The following is a 13,211-nucleotide window of genomic DNA, read 5'->3' as shown; positions in this document are numbered from 1 at the left end:
CTCACCTTTGGAGCAGTTCTTAGGTCTGCTCTGGGTCGAGGAAACAGTTCATATCTCTCCTTTCCCTTTTCAGCCTCTTCTATTCTCACCTCTGTCCTCTTCCCAGCTGCCTACAGTGGACAGGAGGCAAAACCAAGAAAGACTGGGTGCAGGTAACTTACATAACAATAACCTATATAAGGTCTGAAAAGGAGATATTTCTAAGAGGTACAGCGGAAGCTAGCACGCCACTTTGCTTTCTTTCTAGTCTTTTGGTTTTGACTCACTTGCATGCTACAGTTACCCTCTCTAATGCTCTAAAACCCATGGATATCATTGTCAAAAAAGACCTTACCTCCCTTCCACCTCCACAGCATTTCGGTTTTTCCAAATATCAAAACTAATGAATTAAGCATTTCTAAAAAAGTAGGTTTCCATTTATTGTACATACATTCAGTGTTTTCCTTTCTATCTGATTAGTTAATCTAACTTAATCTAGTGGAACAAAAAAAAAAATCTGCTTGGCGCCACAAAATGCAAGAGATGCTGTCCCTATTCTGACTACAAAGCCTGCTGTTTAATTGTACAAATATTTGTGGGTTTGGCTAAGGTGAGCACTAATTTGTTATTTTAGCAAAAAGCTTCAAGTAATTTAGAATGTGCTAAGAAAATATTCACTGCCTTTTTGCAAACAGGGATGTGCTAAATGTTTAAGAGAAGCTACCATGCTACTGAAAGGACTTTGCAAGTAGATGCTTGGAAAAAAAAAAAAAAAAAAGGAAGAGTGAAATTTTCGGTGGTTATTTTCTGGAATGTTGAAAAATACAGCTTGCAAGAACTTGCTTATGGGCAAATATTCTCACTATGTCCCTACTTATTTATTTTAATTAGTGTTCAGGGCTTTTTTAACCTCTGATGAGGGTTTTTGTTTCAGAGCGCTTTGCCCTTCTAATCTTCAAGAAGAAGAGTCTGCTGCTGTAAAAATAAGAAGGTGATGATTGAGGATCTCCACAGTCCTGTTGCCAGGCAAATGGGGACCCACTGAATTCAGATAAATACCCCTGGCTCTTGAGGAGGGGAACTTCAGTAATTCTCAGCTTCATCCTGATTACAGACCATGCTGTAAGTGATCATTTACATCAATGCTTGGTGGGATCAATAGCTGAATGCAAGGAGAATTACTCTGGGGATGTTCTTTGCTGGGCAGGCTGGGTCCAATAGTATGGCTGCTGCTGGAGAGTCGTGTGAGCACAGGGAGAAGTCAGGGCCAAGATATGCTAAGCAGGGATGTGCTCCCACTCACATCAAGCCATGGAATTGCAACCCATCTGCTAGGATGCTTTTTGGCATCCGTGAGCAGCATCTAGGGAATTCTCCCTAAAATGTTTAAACCCTGACATAAACTCCAAAACCAGAAATCGAAGACAACCTATGGCTTGGGTGCACATGGAACACTCTTTTTTCCATTGCACAACCATGAGTTAAGCACATGGATTTAAATGGCAGAACATCTATTGAAAAAGAGAGAGAAAAAAGAAGTAAATTAAGAGCATAGTAATGATCCCCTGTGGCTAAGTACCAGCCCCTGGAGCATGCTGATCATAGTCCAAGCCTTCCCTTGGTAGGGATGAGTGACAGCACAGGTGACAAGTCACTGCTTTCCTCCTCTGGCCCACTGCCCTTTATAGAGGTGAAATATTCCCACAGCTATCCTAGTCGGGCTTCACTATCTCAGCCGAGAAACCACTGGTTATGATCCCATTGTTCACCTCCACTATGGCTGCTCATCTTACTTGCTATCTGTTGCTCTCACTACAAGCTCCCTGGGAGTCTTGTGCTGCCAGTGTGTCGTCGAGGGCATTTGCCATGGTGAGTGTGATTTTCCACTCCATTGCTTTAACTCCCATGAGCTTGGTTTCAGGGCTGCCTTTGCTTTCCTGCTCCTCAAGGCTGCACACATGTGGAATCAGGCTGCAGTGGCATCTCCTCTTGGGGACTCAGGGGGATTGAAGTTGCCTAAACTTTTCATGGAGCCACCCCTACATTTACTGTGAGCTCTAATAGAAATAACCTGCCTGGAGATAAAATCCATTGTCTTTTCATTTCTCCACGAAATGCTGAAAGAGCGCTCCCACCCCGGGGCCTTTTGGCTTTTCCTAAAGCTCTTTGCCAAAAGCTGCTGCCTTCCTGCAAGCCTTGGTCCCACCTTTCCATGGTAGCTGTTTTGTCTGCTAGCTTGCTTTTGCCAAAAGCAGATAAAAAACCAAATCAGTTTCTTTCTTGAAGAAAAAAGCCAAGATTATCAGAAACCGTCATGGCTTCAGTGCCACATACATCGTGGCCCATGTCAGCCATATTCAGAAGAAAACATAAGGTTAAGCTTTTAGCTGGCTGGGGGAAGCTGTTGAAAATGTGAGCATGAAAGAGGTATTACTGATGTCTCTGTGTGGTGCTGGGGTGAAAAGTAAAGTCTGTGCATTGCTTTCTAAACTTACAACAGGCTTTTTGCTCAACCCAGCAGCAAGATTTTAAGTCAAGCAACAGCCGGTTATCATATTATTCAAGCATATAAACTTCTGCCAGCTGAAAAGGACATGGAGGGAAAGAGCTGGCAGATAAAGCAGCAAGAGAGCGGTTAAGAATGCCAAACTCCCTCACAGGGGTCACACAATCACAAGCCAAACCATCCCAGGCATTCAAACCACCCCTTGACTCATCCTTTGCAGCAAGTATCTATAAAATGGATTACCTGTGAACTAGATCTGAAAGAACAAGACCATCATCTTCATGTCTAAAGCCATCATAACCTTTGCCTTTGCTCAGCTCCAGTTTATACTTACGTGCCTTGTGACCTGTTTTACCCTACAGAGCTGTAGGTGTGCTTGCAAGCTCTTCAATATCATTGCCCACCTGGCATCACAACAGGGATGATTGCTGCCCTCCATGAATTAATCTCTACAGATGTCCACATGGCTTTGAAATCTGTCTAGTGACAAACTAGTATTTGTTTCATGGCATGGAAAGCTGTACAACCTTAGACAAATTCTGTCTCCTCAAGAGAAGCTGGGGCTTTTTGTTGCACCAAAGAAAAGAGTGCAAACTGAGGAGAATGTAGGCCCTGTCGACCTCCACAACTGATATTTTACCTCCCAGAGGACGTTATAACTGCTGAGACTGCGGAAGTATTATCTTGCTTTCAGAGAGCTTCTGATGAGGAATTCAGTACTGTAGCTGTGGCACGGCACAAGACACGTGGTTAGGATGTAAAAAAGTGAAAAATAGGTCCCGAAGAGCTAGAATGTCTGTGATGAAACTCCTCCTTCAGCAAAATGGGAAGTGTTAAAGCTCTGAATATCAATCAGCACTTCCCACAGGCAGTGGGATTCACTGGCAGGATCTGCCAGTGTCTCAGAGACTGTGAATTCTTTCTTTAAATTAAAATTGTGACCAACAAGAGGCAGAGCAAATTACTAAGGAAATCAAAAGTGAGTGACATTACTCTTTTAAAACAAATCTACAAAGTGAAATTCACTGTAGGGTGCATGAAAACTCCATCGGTTCTGTGTTTTATGTAAATGATCTCCCCAAACACTTGTAAATAACAGAAAATTGTAAAAATGCACCAAAGAGTTCAAGTTTACAATTCAATAATAATAATAGTGTATGGTATAATAATAATAATAATGTAATAGCAATAATAATAAACATCATTGCTTTATTACAAATACAGAGTGTGTCTGATTGAAAGTCATTAAAAATGTATGTAAAAATCTGAAGACGGAAACTATTTTTTGCTGTAGCTGTTTATGTACAGTGTACTTTGCTTCTCTGAAGCAAATCAGTGAAGTGAGGGAAGGAAAAACAGGAAAAGCCCAAAATAATAAACAAAAGATTTTAAGAGTTGTTACAAGATTCAATTGTAAGGGTACTTTCTCCTAGAAAGATGACAGCCACTAGCTTCTTGTAAAGAATAAGAGAAAACCAGGGACGCCTTTCTGCAGTTGAAAATACTAGTTGTAATTTTCAGTCTTCCCTTTTCTCTGTCCTCAAGAAACTCAGATTAAGCAAGTGCACTACCAGATACTGCCAGAGGAAAAGGTACACAAATAATTCAGGTTTGGTCAATACTAGTGGTCATTAAAAGGACAATTTAAATAATGTTTTTGCTTGCGCTTCACCTGAATACCTTTGTTCACTCACACTCTGGGGCAGGTTGGTGCCCACAAGCTCCTGAACACCTTTAAGGGACAATTGCAGATGCTGTAGGAAACCCTCAGAAATGTTCAGACAGATCAGTGGATTGCGAAGTTTCCTTCTGGGCTGGGGTCTGGAGTTGTTCAGTAAAAGGAGGTATTGAAGCACTTACTCATGTTTTTGCTCCTATAAGTCCTCCCTGCCTGTAGCTAATGCAGTAGTTAGAAGAATTTCTGTTTATGTCCATGCTGCTGGCTGAACAAGATGGTAGATGGCATGCCAGAATAAAACCCCCTTCACAGCTAAAAGAATGGTGTCTTCATTCTGGATGGCCTTCCTGTTTGAGCCGTAGGGGGACGCATTCCTTTCCTCCTCCTGTTCATCCTCTTGAAATTTTCCTTGTACTTTTCAGATAACCCCCAAGGTTAGAATTAGAAGAGATTTGTTCATGCATCCTGTCCATCTTACTTCTGTGGAAAGGTTGCTTCTTCTGATGTAGTTCCCAGCAGAGTCTGCATTTTCCCGAAGCAACAGGTTAGAGACTATGTTGGGAAAACAGCTGAGCAACTGTCATTGAAACAGTAACAATAGCAGACGGGATGCATGGAAAATCAAATGATTTATGATTTCAAGCACACGAACAGATCTTTAACCTCAATCCCATAATCTCCTATTTCTGACATAAACAAGGCACAAGTGAAAAACAGAGGACACCAACAGATGTGAATCATCTGGAACTTAAAATGAGAAGCATGTTTTGAAAGCAAAGACGTTTATAAGATGTATTTCCCAATTTATAGTCCATCACTTTTTTACATATGCAAAACAATGAACATTTCTCTTGGGCAACTATTCCACAGCTCAGTACAGACAGAAAGATTTTTTTCAAATGTTCAGCTTTGGTTTTCCATTTTCTATAATTAACCCAGGATTCTTAGCTATACCCTAATTATACCCTAGGTATATATTTAATACCCTAGGTACTAGCTTAAATTAATCCTCCCCATCCTTGTTGTCTGCACCCATCTAATTCTCCTGGGAAGAAAAAATGTTAATAAAATAGATGAACTGTTGTAATTTTTTCCCCCAAGTTTAATAGGAAAAAGTGAGGACAGCTGAAGGTCAAATTGAGATTCTTACTTATTCTAGCATTTTTTTTTACACAACTCAGTTTTTTCTCCAGGCTTTAATAAGCTGTTGGTCTTTTTCTCCCAGTTCTCATTGCCCTCAATAGGAGAGGTTTTGAACTTACTCTAGTTTTATACTACAGCTTTCCAGAAGCATTGTGAAAAATAGCATTTACCTTGTGGACAACATTCTTACGGAGATGCTACTGAGTAGCTAGAGACACACAGTATAAACCATTCATTTCTGTCCTCTGGATCTCAAGGTGATGTGACTGGGTAATTTCTTTTTTCACCCTAAATGTGCTACAGTCCAGTATGTGGAGTAACATTTCTTCAGGAGAAAGCTTTTTGCCCCTCTTTGGTTAGCCAGGAGGTATCTGCAGCTGTAAATAAGAAAGAATCAGGGGTAGAGGCTGAAATGATGCCCTGTGAAATCAGATGGATGGAAAACAGTTATCGGTTTCTTTTTTTTTTTCACTTGATCAATCAGCTCTGCAAGATATAACATTAAAAACATTGATCAGTTCCTAGATCTGTTTGCGAAACTTTTGACCAGTCTCAATTCTATCTTACATATAGGTCACATAGTCTATCAAACATACAACATAAAATATCGGTTTTGGTAATTTGGAACTCGCAAAAGCAACGTTACAAAAGGTCAAATTTCTCTGAAGTCAAAGGTATTTAAGGATAATCAAGGCACTGACCTGAAATATGGCATAGTTAGCTACCAGATGAAAATGATTTTTCTTGCAGCAATTACCACGGTAGTCCCAGAAGGGGGTTATGTTAAAACTGCACTGACACTCCAGAAGTGTTCACAGGCAGGTTTTTTAGGCTGCTTTGGAGGGCCTGCTGTTTGCTTTTGTTGGCAAGCATGACCTGTGTGTTTATTTTATCCCTTCCTTACTTCACATGGTGAATTTTGTTCTCTGCATGTATGAGAGGATTACAGGCAAGAGATGTTAAAGTTTCTGTTTACCTACAAGGCATGTACAAACAGAGGGCCTGATCCAAACCCTGCTATCACCAGTGGAAAGTTGAGTCATCATCTCTGAACGTGTAGCCTCATTTTTCAAGGTGCTCAAGTACAAATATGAGCTCCTCAAGCACCATGTTCTTTATGAGAAAAAGAGGAAAAAGTCTGTTTATTCTCTAATTTTCCTCTAGATAGTGAATTTTTTTTAAGGGCAACTTTGTTTTTGACTGAACTTGAGTTTTAAAGTTTTATGTCACCAAAGGTTACACCGCAGCTCTGGCTGGAGACCAGTTTTCTCTGGAAGGATTTAACCGTTCTGTCAGTGATTCCTAACAGTGTGTAAGATAATTCTCTGCCCCACTTAGCCTGCTGTGTTAACTACCGATCATAATTTGTTTATTTTGGGAAATATAAAAATATGAAAAACAATGTCAGGATCTCATTTCCAACAAAAGAAGAGAGAAGACCATAGAACAAAGGGATCAGCCCAACTGCAAAGGTGGATAAAGATGCACAGTATATCATACTACTATACAGCATGGAAATAAGTCCTCACATGGTGCATAGGAGACCCCATCACAATCCTCTCCAGGGAGTCAGCAGGAGGTAAACAGCGAAACAGCCTTTGTGTAACACATGAGCACATCCTGTAAGGAGCATATATAGATGGTGAATCTCTCTAAAAACTGATACTTAGCATGCTAAGCAAACAAACAAGCAGCTGAATACATGTAAATTAGATGAATGACTTGGGTATAGGAGACAGGAACCTCATAAGTCAAATGATTCCCCGCTTCCAGAAGGATTTGCATATAGTGTAAGGAGAGACCTTCTGCAGATGCAGGTTTGGTAGCAGGGTGTGTGTCTGGGGGAGTTGCATCTTGGTGGGACTGACTTATTGGAAGAACAGATTAATAGACTAGCGGGAAAAAAAGTCTGCTTTCAAAATTACAAAATGCAAGTGCCTGGGTGCACTGTTTTAATTTTCTTGCCCTGTGTGTTAATAGGTTGGGCTTTTCCAAATGAAGCACCTCTCTTTCCAGCTCAGATACCAGGAGTCAGCAATCAGCCAATACTTCCTGCATGGGGAAGATGCACAAAGGAGGATGACTCCTTTGGTTTGGACACTGGAACGAAGTGCAGTCCCTCAACCATTGCTTGCTTCTGTTGCTCATTTATAAAACAAACAAAACAATTAAAAGCTGTTGTAAGGAACTCAGAGTTAGAATTGCTCCTAACGCTTGTCAGTGCAATGCCTAATACTGTAGACATTGTGCCTTGCGTGCTATGTGACTCTGTTCCTCAGATAAAAATAATAACCTTTAGGGGGAGGGCTCTTTCTCTGCAGTTTTTACAGAGTACTCAGTTGTACTCTGTTGATGCTGAGTCAAAAGCATGCACTTTTCTTCCATATTCATTACTGTGCTATTTGGAAGGCTCAAGGATGTGAAACGAACTTTAAGCTGAGAAGATGTTAACAGAATGTATACATGGAAATCAGTGTTTCTATCTCCATCTGTTTCTTTGGTCTTAAAAAACACAAGTGCCTCTGTAGCACAGTCAGTACAGTGACAACTTCTGGGCCCGGTGGGCAGACATTTTTTCACATCCTTTTTCAGTAAGACTGCCAATACTAAAACCTTGTCACTGCTGTTTGTAATGCACTTTTGTTTTATCACATTGAGACGAAATTGTTTCAGCCCACTGCCCAGGACTTTGCCACCATGACTACTGATCTGAAGCAAAGCTTTCAAGCATACAGAAAACTGGGGAGAGAGAGCCTGCAAACTGAAACAAAACCAGAACAGATTAAATTAGAGTTCTAACGCAACTTACTGGGATAGACAGTGTAGCCTCAGTCATTTGGTTTTTATATCCTCTTTTAATAATCAGGATCCAGTGTGGATGGAAAAGAAGGGAGGAAAGACTGAGAAGGTGGATGTCCAGATATTAGGGTAGCACTGTGTCATGTCAATCACCTGGTAACCTCAGAACTCTCTCCTCCTATAAATCACTGCCTGTTACAAAGAAAATTCTGTATCTGAAAACGAACTCATTACTGTCTGGCTTTTCTACAGGACATTCTTTGGAGGCCTGAAAGCTGCTCCTAAACTGAGCAGCTTTCTCCTTACTCCTCTTCCAATCTGGATTGCATTGCTAAGAAAGTCCTTCAGATACCCAAGCACACAGCGTCACCATGATGCTGAGATGTTGTCCATTTGGGATACCTCGCACTGGCACTGTGCCATTCGCACCATGTAGGAGGCCTGATAAGAGCGAAAAATTGAGCCGGGATTACTTTTAAGTGTTTGTTTGTGGGTTTTTTTACAGACTTATCCTAATCAGAATATAGGTCATCTTCAAACTTGCTCTAAGTTTTCAAAAAAAACATCTGGATTGAAGCTGTGGAATCAAATTAGCAGTGATATCATTGCTGTTCACCTCTGTCCTATTGAGGTATCACTCACAGGGTGGACAGAGGAGCCAGAGTAAGTATGCAGTTTATTATCAACAAGGTAGATGTAGAGCAGTTTATAACTTATGAAGTGGCTTCTGCACAATCCTTTGATCTGCGTTACCCACTCTATTGTTAACACCTGTGTAATGCTCAATAAAACACTCCCACTAGCCCTTTTTGATATCTCCAACGTGCAGTCTGTTATATTTCCTGTCGATGATGCAGTACATAACTCATTTAGAGGGGCATGTGAAGTGTTCAGGAATGACAAATTAAGATTTAGTTCAAACATTCCTGATGGGGTCTTGGTGCATTTACCAGGTTTATAGATCTGTTTCCTGGGAATGTACCTTGTAAAGTTGCATTTGTGGGTTGTTTATTCAATGAACAAAGTGATCCATTATGTTTTTGTCACTGTTTTAGACGTGAATGGAGGGCAGGGAAATAATTGCAGTAAATAGCTCTTTCTGATTTTCACAAGAGTGAAAGTTGAAATACAGCAAATGGAATAACCCGCTCAGGATTGCAAGCTGAAGCAAAAAAAAGTACTCAAGTGCATTTAATTCTCTCCTACTTCTTCCAGCTTGGGAATTTGGAGGGAAAAAATTCTAAAAATTATTGACTGATAAAATGCAGCATGGGAAAATGGAATGCAAAATGTTAAGTGTAGAAAAATTAGTTTTAGCTATTTCAGGGGTTGTGAATGCCAATGGGCAGGAAAGATTTAAAACATGGTTTTCTCCCCACCCTGTTCTTTCTCACAGAAAGTCTTTAGATGTCCAGTATAGAAAGTGGTATGACTGGTTTAGTGTTTCCAGCCCAGAGTGCAAAAAGAACTCCTACCAGTCTCAGAAAAGCATCCTGTTTCTGAGAAATTTCTATTACTATTTTGAAGATTAAGTATGTTTTGGTGATGTGTATTTGGTTTCTGTAATCATCTTCTGATTTTTTCTCTATTACTGGCAAGTTTTTTGTTAGTACTAAACACAAAAGTTACTAAACAGTAAGGTGGGAAACTAAGTCACTATAAGTGTCACTATAAGTGTCAGTGTCACTATAAGTGGGTGCTTTTACCAGAATTCCAATGTTATGCACCTTTGCTAGAGGCCGTAGACCAGAGCTCTTATGTTTTCAGCCACAGGCTAGCTATCAAGTTATTCTTTAAACTAGAATGAAGAAAATATTTTTTCAAAGTTCTCAGTTCTCTCTTTGGCCCCAGAGAAGCCAATGAATGCAAGAAGATGAAAAATGAATGTGGTTTTAATTCTGTGTGGAAAAGTAAGACACAAAAAGATGAGTTTTTGCAGAAGTCCAGAAGAAGCTGAGAACAGATCAGAGCTGAAAATGTTCTTTCACCGTTGCCATGTACTGCATTCCTACAGGAAATATCTGCCTGTGGATCAATTTTCCATGGATGTCCTCAAGGACTTGAAAAACCTTTACAAAATCATTTCCTTGGGAAAAATAGATAAAGACAAAACTTTCCAGGCCTTTTTCTGCCCCACTGAAGGGTAAGCACTTACTCCGAGTGCTGAGGGAATAAATGTGCTCATGTACTTAGACATGGCTGCATAGGCTGCAATAGGTCTGAAGGCTGTGTATTTCACATACTCCCTTCACTTCAAGCTTGGTAAAACCCAATGATTTCCCTACTTCCCTATCTAGTACAGACACAAAATATTCACTGATGTGGGTAAAGGCTTGTGTCAGGGGGCAATGTGTTCATTCTCTCTGCCACAAGGAGTTGCTCTGCAAAGTTGTTAGTCTCTGGTAGCTTAGATGATTCCTTTCCCTGTGTTGCAGGAGCATCCAGAAAAGCTTACAAGATACTTAGGGTAAAACCCTTTCCATTTGGAGGATAATCATGCCTGGCTCAAGCAAATTCATTGATTTAATGTTGCAAAAAAGAAACTTCCTTTTTCCGAGCTCTCTCTCTCTAAACAGATTGATCAATAGAGCAACACAGTGAGAGCGAAGACCTGTTTTCAAAGAGGAAAATATCTTGTGAATAAGCCACTGGCCTGAAACTCAAGAAAATGTCTTTGCTTATCACATGTTTGCTGACAGAGAATCCTTGCAAAATGCTGGATTTCCAAGAACAGATTGCTGAACTCCTACTTTCATCTCGGGAAAACTGCAGCCAATAAATCATAAAACCAGAATTACAGAGATTTTGTTTTGGGGTAAAATCAAAACTAGAATTAAACATTCTACTTTCAGGAGATAAATCTCTAATCCTGGACTATTGGGCCAGTGAGCTGTAGCCAATAAATAAATTTCATCACCAAAACTGAATAGCAAATTATTTGGCCCCACTGAGCTGTCAGATTTTCTCCCTTTTGTGCACTGTTCCCGTAGGACAATGGATCTGGAGGAGGCTGTGGTCAGATTGTTCTCATGTTTCATTTATTCTCCTCCAAGCTCTGACAGTTTAGAGAGTAGTCAGGATGAATGCTTAAAAGCAAAACTTTACCCTTTGCTACTGATGAAATTCAAGGGTTCAGGACCATAACTCTCATTCCAGACAATGCTGAAGCATGTTGAAATATGTGTGCTTCAAACTCTTTCTTCTTGTTGTTGTAAAGAAAGGTGAACAACAAAAATACTAAGAAGACAAGGAACACATACACCTTTATTTACATACTTTATTATTTATATTTGGGATTTGATTCTGATCTGTAGTCAGGAAGGAATTTTTTCCCCTATTGGTAGAGAATTGGGAGGAATTTTTCTTTCTCTGATAGTAAGATACAGCTTCTTCCAGAGGTGTGTTCTTTTAACAAATGCATTCACTACTGGTTAGGGAACTGGTGACATCCCAATATCCCCCTGCAGCACATTTGAGTTTTGTGGATGTTGCCTTTAAATAAGTGTAGAGGATATAGGGAAAGACATTTCAGCTTGTGAAACTTAAAATGGATGTTCTGTGACCACCCTTCAGACAAAATGTCTCCCACAGGTTCCTCTGACTCCAGGGAAATTATGTCCAACATTCCTATGCAGCCTTTACAAAAAAATTTTGAAATTTAAATATTACTTTGTTTTCCATAATTGCAGCAAACAGCTGTGATCAACATTCAAGTAGACCAAAGAAAAAGATCTTCCAGTCTAAACATTTTTCTTAACAAGTTAAATATCCATGATAAATTTCAGATATATGCCACTCTAGTTCCCTGTATTAGAATTCATTCCATGCTGTGGATTTTAAACTTACAGTGTCATATTTAGGTATATTACATTATGCAAGAGATTTGGTGCTTGCTTGCTTCATTCTTTTAATTCAGACTCATCCATTTCTGGAGATAGCCCTTATCATCAGAGAAGGAAAGGAGTGTGAACTATTTATAGTAGTGGTCTCTTAGGCATCACTTCGAAGACAGATGCAGAAAAAAATATTTTAAATTACATTACAAAAAAAAAAACCCAAAACTTTGCTGGTTCTTCTACATAAATAAAAATTATCTTATCCCAAGTCTGCAAGAACTCATGTTTTAAAAGTTCTGAATTTTGAACTTTCTGTATTCCAATCCCTCTCACAAACACGGAGCCTGGAGAGATAATCCAGCTCAAAACACTCATTTCTGGGGACACTAAGGATAAGTGCCTCTGACAAGAGTTGTATGAAACCCAAAAACCTTTCCTGCTGTGGAAAGATTGCTTAATATCCTACTAAATTATACTCCTGTCTCTGAGTACAACTATTAGAGGTGATGCTTAAAGATATTTGGAGACTAAGGTTTACGTGTAAGGCAAACAGATTGCATTTGTAACATTTAACACACAATAACAATAATAAAACACACTGACGTGGGTTTTCTATGTAAACAGTCTCTTCTGAAGATAGAGCCAGTGAAATGTTTTGAGAACTTTGACATTTATAGCTGTATTTATAATTTCTTTTGGATCATTTCCTCATGGAATCACATGTTTGTGTATTTTAAATTCTCTGGAGAAATAAAAATGTTTAAACAAAATAATGATGTGATAGGCATTTTATGAGGGCTTGTTCAACACACGCACATGTACAAGCATGGCTAGATTTGTTCTGAGGTGAGTGGGAGTTTTAGAAGTGGGTATCAGGGAGAGAGCCTTACTGAAATTATTAGAAAGAGAGAAAAGCAGCAAGTACTCTCAGGCCTGTACAAAAGATGAGATTCTTGGTGTCTGAAAAGTAACATGACAGTTGTTATGCTTACTGTACCGTATGAAAGAGAGGTAAAGAGAGAGGAGATACACTTATGTTCATAAGCATGCATATACCTCGACAAGTGTAAATGAATTCACACAGACACACATCACATAGGTGCTTGTATTAGTGCGTAATTCACGGTAGATAATTTATTTGCCAGTCTTTCTACTAATGGCATATACGTGAGCAGACTGCTTTTTCTTAAATGTGATTCTCATTCCACAGAGTTTGAGTAGGTTTTTACTGTACAGTGAGAGCACAGGTAGCTTAGTGTGAATATTTGAC

This window comes from Neopsephotus bourkii, unplaced genomic scaffold, assembly GCF_033783945.1.
Source record: "Neopsephotus bourkii isolate Nb327-2 ecotype Australia unplaced genomic scaffold, CSIRO-AGI_Nbou_v1 NB_549, whole genome shotgun sequence".
Classification (NCBI taxonomy): Eukaryota; Metazoa; Chordata; class Aves; order Psittaciformes; family Psittacidae; genus Neopsephotus; species Neopsephotus bourkii.
This window is presented reverse-complemented; position numbering follows the sequence as displayed.